An 8,708-nucleotide genomic window follows, 5' to 3' on the forward strand; every position below is an offset into this window, starting at 1 on the left:
CTAGTTTTTCTGCATAACATAATTTTATTATTGCATATTATTCAATGTCACATAAAGAACTGCTGTACAATTTTGATGACGCGGAACAATATGCAACAATCCTTAAGTTAATTTAACAACTAATCAAATATAGGGAATGCGCAGGTTTTAGGCTGCGATTTGTTATTAGCCACTACTTTTTCTTGTTTTTCTGCATAACATTATTGAATGTTACATAAAGAACTGGTGTACAGAGTTAGAGAGAGCGGAACAATATGCAACTATTCTTAAGTTAATTTAACAACTAATCAAATATAGGGAATGCGCATGTTTTAGGCTGCGAATTGTTATTAGCCACTCTTTTTTTTAATTTTTTTGCAGAACATTATTTAATTATTGCATATTATTCAATGTCACATAAAGAACTGGTGTACAATTTTGATGACGCGGAACAATATGCAACAATCCTTAAGTTAATTTAACAACTAATCAAATATAGGGAATGCGCAGGTTTTAGGCTGCGATTTGTTATAGCCATTCTTTTTTTTAATTTTTTTGCATAACATTATTGAATGTTACATAAAGAACTGGTGTACAGAGTTAGAGAGAGCGGAACAATATGCAACAATTCTTAAGTTAATTTAACAACTAATCAAATATAGGGAATGCGCAGGTTTTAGGCTGCGAATTGTTATTAGCCACTCCTTCTTTTAATATTTTTGCATAACATTATTTTATTATTGATTATTATTGAATGTCACATATAGAACTGGTGTACAAAATTTGATAGGGCGGATCGATACACAACTATGCAACTATCCTTAAGTTAATTTAGCAACTAATCAAATATAGGGAATGCGCAGGTTTTAGGCTGCGAATTGTTATTAGCCACTCCTTGTTTAATTTTTTTGGATAACTTTATTTAATTATTGAATATTATTGAATGTCACATAAAGAACTGGTGTACAATTTTGATGACGCGAATCGATATGCAACTATCCTTTAGTTAATTCAGCAACTAATCAAATATAGGGAACGCGCAGGTTTTAGGCTGCGATTTGTAATAGCCACTCTTTTTTTTAATTTTTTTGCATAACATTATTGAATGTTACATAAAGAACTGGTGTACAGAGTTAGACAGAGCGGAACAATGTGCAACTATCCTTAAGTTAATTTAACAACTAATCAAATATAGGGAATGCGCTGGTTTTAGGCTGCGAATTGTTATTAGCCACTCCTTTTTCTAGTTTTACTGCATAACATAATTTTATTATTGCATATTATTCAATGTCACATAAAGAACTGGTGTACAATTTTGATGACGCGGAACAATATGCAACAATCCTTAAGTTAATTTAACAACTAATCAAATATAGGGAATGCGCAGGTTTTAGGCTGCGATTTGTTATTAGCCACTACTTTTTCTTGTTTTTCTGCATAACATTATTGAATGTTACATAAAGAACTGGTGTACAGAGTTAGAGAGAGCGGAACAATATGCAACTATTCTTAAGTTAATTTAACAACTAATCAAATATAGGGAATGCGCATGTTTTAGGCTGCGAATTGTTATAGCCACTCTTTTTTTTAATTTTTTTGCATAACATTATTGAATGTTACATAATGAACTGGTGTACAGAGTTAGAGAGAGCGGAACAATATGCAACTATTCTTAAGTTAATTTAACAACTAATCAAATATAGGGAATGCGCATGTTTTAGGCTGCGAATTGTTATTAGCCACTCTTTTTTTTAATTTTTTTGCAGAACATTATTTTATTATTGATTATTATTGAATGTCACATATAGAACTGGTGTACAAAATTTGATAGGGCGGATCGATACACAACTATGCAACTATCCTTAAGTTAATTTAGCAACTAATCAAATATAGGGAATGCGCAGGTTTTAGGCTGCGAATTGTTATTAGCCACTCCTTCTTTTAATTTTTTTGCATAACATTATTTTATTATTGATTATTATTGAATGTCACATATAGAACTGGTGTACAAAATTTGATAGGGCGGATCGATACACAACTATGCAACTATCCTTTAGTTAATTCAGCAACTAATCAAATATAGGGAACGCGCAGGTTTTAGGCTGCGATTTGTTATAGCCACTCTTTTTTTTAATTTTTTTGCATAACATTATTGAATGTTACATAAAGAACTGGTGTACAGAGTTAGAGAGAGCGGAACAATATGCAACAATTCTTAAGTTAATTTAACAACTAATCAAATATAGGGAATGCGCTGGTTTTAGGCTGCGAATTGTTATTAGCCACTCCTTTTTCTAGTTTTTCTGCATAACATAATTTTATTATTGCATATTATTTAATGTCACATAAAGAACTGGTGTACAATTTTGATGACGCGGAACAATATGCAACAATCCTTAAGTTAATTTAACAACTAATCAAATATAGGGAATGCGCAGGTTTTAGGCTGCGATTTGTTATTAGCCACTCTTTTTTTTAATTTTTTTGCATAACATTATTGAATGTTACATAAAGAACTGGTGTACAGAGTTAGAGAGAGCGGAACAATATGCAACAATTCTTAAGTTAATTTAACAACTAATCAAATATAGGGAATGCGCTGGTTTTAGGCTGCGAATTGTTATTAGCCACTCCTTTTTCTAGTTTTTCTGCATAACATAATTTTATTATTGCATATTATTCAATGTCACATAAAGAACTGGTGTACAATTTTGATGACGCGGAACAATATGCAACAATCCTTAAGTTAATTTAACAACTAATCAAATATAGGGAATGCGCAGGTTTTAGGCTGCGATTTGTTATTAGCCACTCTTTTTTTTAATTTTTTTGCATAACATTATTGAATGTTACATAAAGAACTGGTGTACAGAGTTAGACAGAGCGGAACAATGTGCAACTATCCTTAAGTTAATTTAACAACTAATCAAATATAGGGAATGCGCTGGTTTTAGGCTGCGAATTGTTATTAGCCACTCCTTTTTCTAGTTTTTCTGCATAACATAATTTTATTATTGCATATTATTCAATGTCACATAAAGAACTGGTGTACAATTTTGATGACGCGGAACAATATGCAACAATCCTTAAGTTAATTTAACAACTAATCAAATATAGGGAATGCGCAGGTTTTAGGCTGCGATTTGTTATTAGCCACTCTTTTTTTAATTTTTTTGCATAACATTATTGAATGTTACATAAAGAACTGGTGTACAGAGTTAGAGAGAGCGGAACAATATGCAACTATTCTTAAGTTAATTTAACAACTAATCAAATATAGGGAATGCGCATGTTTTAGGCTGCGAATTGTTATTAGCCACTCTTTTTTTTAATTTTTTTGCAGAACATTATTTAATTATTGCATATTATTCAATGTCACATAAAGAACTGGTGTACAATTTTGATGACGCGGAACAATATGCAACAATCCTTAAGTTAATTTAACAACTAATCAAATATAGGGAATGCGCAGGTTTTAGGCTGCGATTTGTTATAGCCACTCTTTTTTTTAATTTTTTTGCATAACATTATTGAATGTTACATAAAGAACTGGTGTACAGAGTTAGAGAGAGCGGAACAATATGCAACTATTCTTAAGTTAATTTAACAACTAATCAAATATAGGGAATGCGCATGTTTTAGGCTGCGAATTGTTATTAGCCACTCTTTTTTTTAATTTTTTTGCAGAACATTATTTAATTATTGCATATTATTCAATGTCACATAAAGAACTGGTGTACAATTTTGATGACGCGGAACAATATGCAACAATTCTTAAGTTAATTTAACAACTAATCAAATATAGGGAATGCGCAGGTTTTAGGCTGCGAATTGTTATTAGCCACTCCTTCTTTTAATTTTTTTGCATAACATTATTTTATTATTGATTATTATTGAATGTCACATATAGAACTGGTGTACAAAATTTGATAGGGCGGATCGATACACAACTATGCAACTATCCTTAAGTTAATTTAGCAACTAATCAAATATAGGGAATGCGCAGGTTTTAGGCTGCGAATTGTTATTAGCCACTCCTTGTTTAATTTTTTTGGATAACTTTATTTAATTATTGAATATTATTGAATGTCACATAAAGAACTGGTGTACACTTTTGATGACGCGGAACAATATGCAACAATTCTTAAGTTAATTTAACAACTAATCAAATATAGGGAATGCGCAGGTTTTAGGCTGCGAATTGTTATTAGCCACTCCTTCTTTTAATTTTTTTGCATAACATTATTTTATTATTGATTATTATTGAATGTCACATATAGAGCTGGTGTACAAAATTTGATAGGGCGGATCGATACACAACTATGCAACTATCCTTAAGTTAATTTAGCAACTAATCAAATATAGGGAATGCGCAGGTTTTAGGCTGCGAATTGTTATTAGCCACTCCTTCTTTTAATTTTTTTGCATAACATTATTTTATTATTGATTATTATTGAATGTCACATATAGAACTGGTGTACAAAATTTGATAGGGCGGATCGATACACAACTATGCAACTATCCTTTAGTTAATTCAGCAACTAATCAAATATAGGGAACGCGCAGGTTTTAGGCTGCGATTTGTTATAGCCACTCTTTTTTTTAATTTTTTTGCATAACATTATTGAATGTTACATAAAGAACTGGTGTACAGAGTTAGAGAGAGCGGAACAATATGCAACAATTCTTAAGTTAATTTAACAACTAATCAAATATAGGGAATGCGCTGGTTTTAGGCTGCGAATTGTTATTAGCCACTCCTTTTTCTAGTTTTTCTGCATAACATAATTTTATTATTGCATATTATTCAATGTCACATAAAGAACTGGTGTACAATTTTGATGACGCGGAACAATATGCAACAATCCTTAAGTTAATTTAACAACTAATCAAATATAGGGAATGCGCAGGTTTTAGGCTGCGATTTGTTATTAGCCACTACTTTTTCTTGTTTTTCTGCATAACATTATTGAATGTTACATAAAGAACTGGTGTACAGAGATAGAGAGAGCGGAACAATATGCAACTATTCTTAAGTTAATTTAACAACTAATCAAATATAGGGAATGCGCATGTTTTAGGCTGCGAATTGTTATTAGCCACTCTTTTTTTTAATTTTTTTGCATAACATTATTGAATGTTACATAAAGAACTGGTGTACAGAGTTAGAGAGAGCGGAACAATATGCAACAATTCTTAAGTTAATTTAACAACTAATCAAATATAGGGAATGCGCAGATTTTAGGCTGCGAATTGTTATTAGCCACTCCTTGTTTAATTTTTTTGGATAACTTTATTTAATTATTGAATATTATTGAATGTCACATAAAGAACTGGTGTACAATTTTGATGACGCGAATCGATATGCAACTATCCTTTAGTTAATTCAGCAACTAATCAAATATAGGGAACGCGCAGGTTTTAGGCTGCGATTTGTTATAGCCACTCTTTTTTTTAATTTTTTTGCATAACATTATTGAATGTTACATAAAGAACTGGTGTACAGAGTTAGAGAGAGCGGAACAATATGCAACAATTCTTAAGTTAATTTAACAACTAATCAAATATAGGGAATGCGCTGGTTTTAGGCTGCGAATTGTTATTAGCCACTCCTTTTTCTAGTTTTTCTGCATAACATAATTTTATTATTGCATATTATTCAATGTCACATAAAGAACTGGTGTACAATTTTGATGACGCGGAACAATATGCAACAATCCTTAAGTTAATTTAACAACTAATCAAATATAGGGAATGCGCAGGTTTTAGGCTGCGATTTGTTATTAGCCACTCTTTTTTTTAATTTTTTTGCATAACATTATTGAATGTTACATAAAGAACTGGTGTACAGAGTTAGAGAGAGCGGAACAATATGCAACAATTCTTAAGTTAATTTAACAACTAATCAAATATAGGGAATGCGCTGGTTTTAGGCTGCGAATTGTTATTAGCCACTCCTTTTTCTAGTTTTTCTGCATAACATAATTTTATTATTGCATATTATTCAATGTCACATAAAGAACTGGTAAACAATTTTGATGACGCGGAACAATATGCAACAATCCTTAAGTTAATTTAACAACTAATCAAATATAGGGAATGCGCAGGTTTTAGGCTGCGATTTGTTATTAGCCACTCTTTTTTTTAATTTTTTTGCATAACATTATTGAATGTTACATAAAGAACTGGTGTACAGAGTTAGACAGAGCGGAACAATGTGCAACTATCCTTAAGTTAATTTAACAACTAATCAAATATAGGGAATGCGCTGGTTTTAGGCTGCGAATTGTTATTAGCCACTCCTTTTTCTAGTTTTACTGCATAACATAATTTTATTATTGCATATTATTCAATGTCACATAAAGAACTGGTGTACAATTTTGATTACGCGGAACAATATGCAACAATCCTTAAGTTAATTTAACAACTAATCAAATATAGGGAATGCGCAGGTTTTAGGCTGCGATTTGTTATTAGCCACTACTTTTTCTTGTTTTTCTGCATAACATAATTTTATTATTGCATATTATTCAATGTCACATAAAGAACTGGTGTACAATTTTGATGACGCGGAACAATATGCAACAATCCTTAAGTTAATTTAACAACTAATCAAATATAGGGAATGCGCAGGTTTTTGGCTGCGATTTGTTATAGCCATTCTTTTTTTTAATTTTTTTGCATAACATTATTGAATGTTACATAAAGAACTGGTGTACAGAGTTAGAGAGAGCGGAACAATATGCAACAATTCTTAAGTTAATTTAACAACTAATCAAATATAGGGAATGCGCAGGTTTTAGGCTGCGAATTGTTATTAGCCACTCCTTCTTTTAATTTTTTTGCATAACATTATTTTATTATTGATTATTATTGAATGTCACATATAGAACTGGTGTACAAAATTTGATACGGCGGATCGATACACAACTATGCAACTATCCTTAAGTTAATTTAGCAACTAATCAAATATAGGGAATGCGCAGGTTTTAGGCTGCGAATTGTTATTAGCCACTCCTTGTTTAATTTTTTTGGATAACTTTATTTAATTATTGAATATTATTGAATGTCACATAAAGAACTGGTGTACAATTTTGATGACGCGAATCGATATGCAACTATCCTTTAGTTAATTCAGCAACTAATCAAATATAGGGAACGCGCAGGTTTTAGGCTGCGATTTGTTATAGCCACTCTTTTTTTTAATTTTTTTGCATAACATTATTGAATGTTACATAAAGAACTGGTGTACAGAGTTAGAGAGAGCGGAACAATATGCAACAATTCTTAAGTTAATTTAACAACTAATCAAATATAGGGAATGCGCTGGTTTTAGGCTGCGAATTGTTATTAGCCACTCCTTTTTCTAGTTTTTCTGCATAACATAATTTTATTATTGCATATTATTCAATGTCACATAAAGAACTGGTGTACAATTTTGATGACGCGGAACAATATGCAACAATCCTTAAGTTAATTTAACAACTAATCAAATATAGGGAATGCGCAGGTTTTAGGCTGCGATTTGTTATTAGCCACTCTTTTTTTTAATTTTTTTGCATAACATTATTGAATGTTACATAAAGAACTGGTGTACAGAGTTAGAGAGAGCGGAACAATATGCAACAATTCTTAAGTTAATTTAACAACTAATCAAATATAGGGAATGCGCTGGTTTCAGGCTGCGAATTGTTATTAGCCACTCCTTTTTCTAGTTTTTCTGCATAACATAATTTTATTATTGCATATTATTCAATGTCACATAAAGAACTGGTGTACAATTTTGATGACGCGGAACAATATGCAACAATCCTTAAGTTAATTTAACAACTAATCAAATATAGGGAATGCGCAGGTTTTAGGCTGCGATTTGTTATTAGCCACTCTTTTTTTTAATTTTTTTGCATAACATTATTGAATGTTACATAAAGAACTGGTGTACAGAGTTAGACAGAGCGGAACAATGTGCAACTATCCTTAAGTTAATTTAACAACTAATCAAATATAGGGAATGCGCTGGTTTTAGGCTGCGAATTGTTATTAGCCACTCCTTTTTCTAGTTTTTCTGCATAACATAATTTTATTATTGCATATTATTCAATGTCACATAAAGAACTGGTGTACAATTTTGATGACGCGGAACAATATGCAACAATCCTTAAGTTAATTTAACAACTAATCAAATATAGGGAATGCGCAGGTTTTAGGCTGCGATTTGTTATAGCCATTCTTTTTTTTAATTTTTTTGCATAACATTATTGAATGTTACATAAAGAACTGGTGTACAGAGTTAGAGAGAGCGGAACAATATGCAACAATTCTTAAGTTAATTTAACAACTAATCAAATATAGGGAATGCGCAGGTTTTAGGCTGCGAATTGTTATTAGCCACTCCTTCTTTTAATTTTTTTGCATAACATTATTTTATTATTGATTATTATTGAATGTCACATATAGAACTGGTGTACAAAATTTGATACGGCGGATCGATACACAACTATGCAACTATCCTTAAGTTAATTTAGCAACTAATCAAATATAGGGAATGCGCAGGTTTTAGGCTGCGAATTGTTATTAGCCACTCCTTGTTTAATTTTTTTGGATAACTTTATTTAATTATTGAATATTATTGAATGTCACATAAAGAACTGGTGTACAATTTTGATGACGCGAATCGATATGCAACTATCCTTTAGTTAATTCAGCAACTAATCAAATATAGGGAACGC

This window comes from Phymastichus coffea, unplaced genomic scaffold (assembly GCF_024137745.1).
Source record: "Phymastichus coffea isolate CEN01 unplaced genomic scaffold, Cenicafe_Pcof_1.1 PCOF00006, whole genome shotgun sequence".
Lineage (NCBI taxonomy): Eukaryota > Metazoa > Arthropoda > Insecta > Hymenoptera > Eulophidae > Phymastichus > Phymastichus coffea.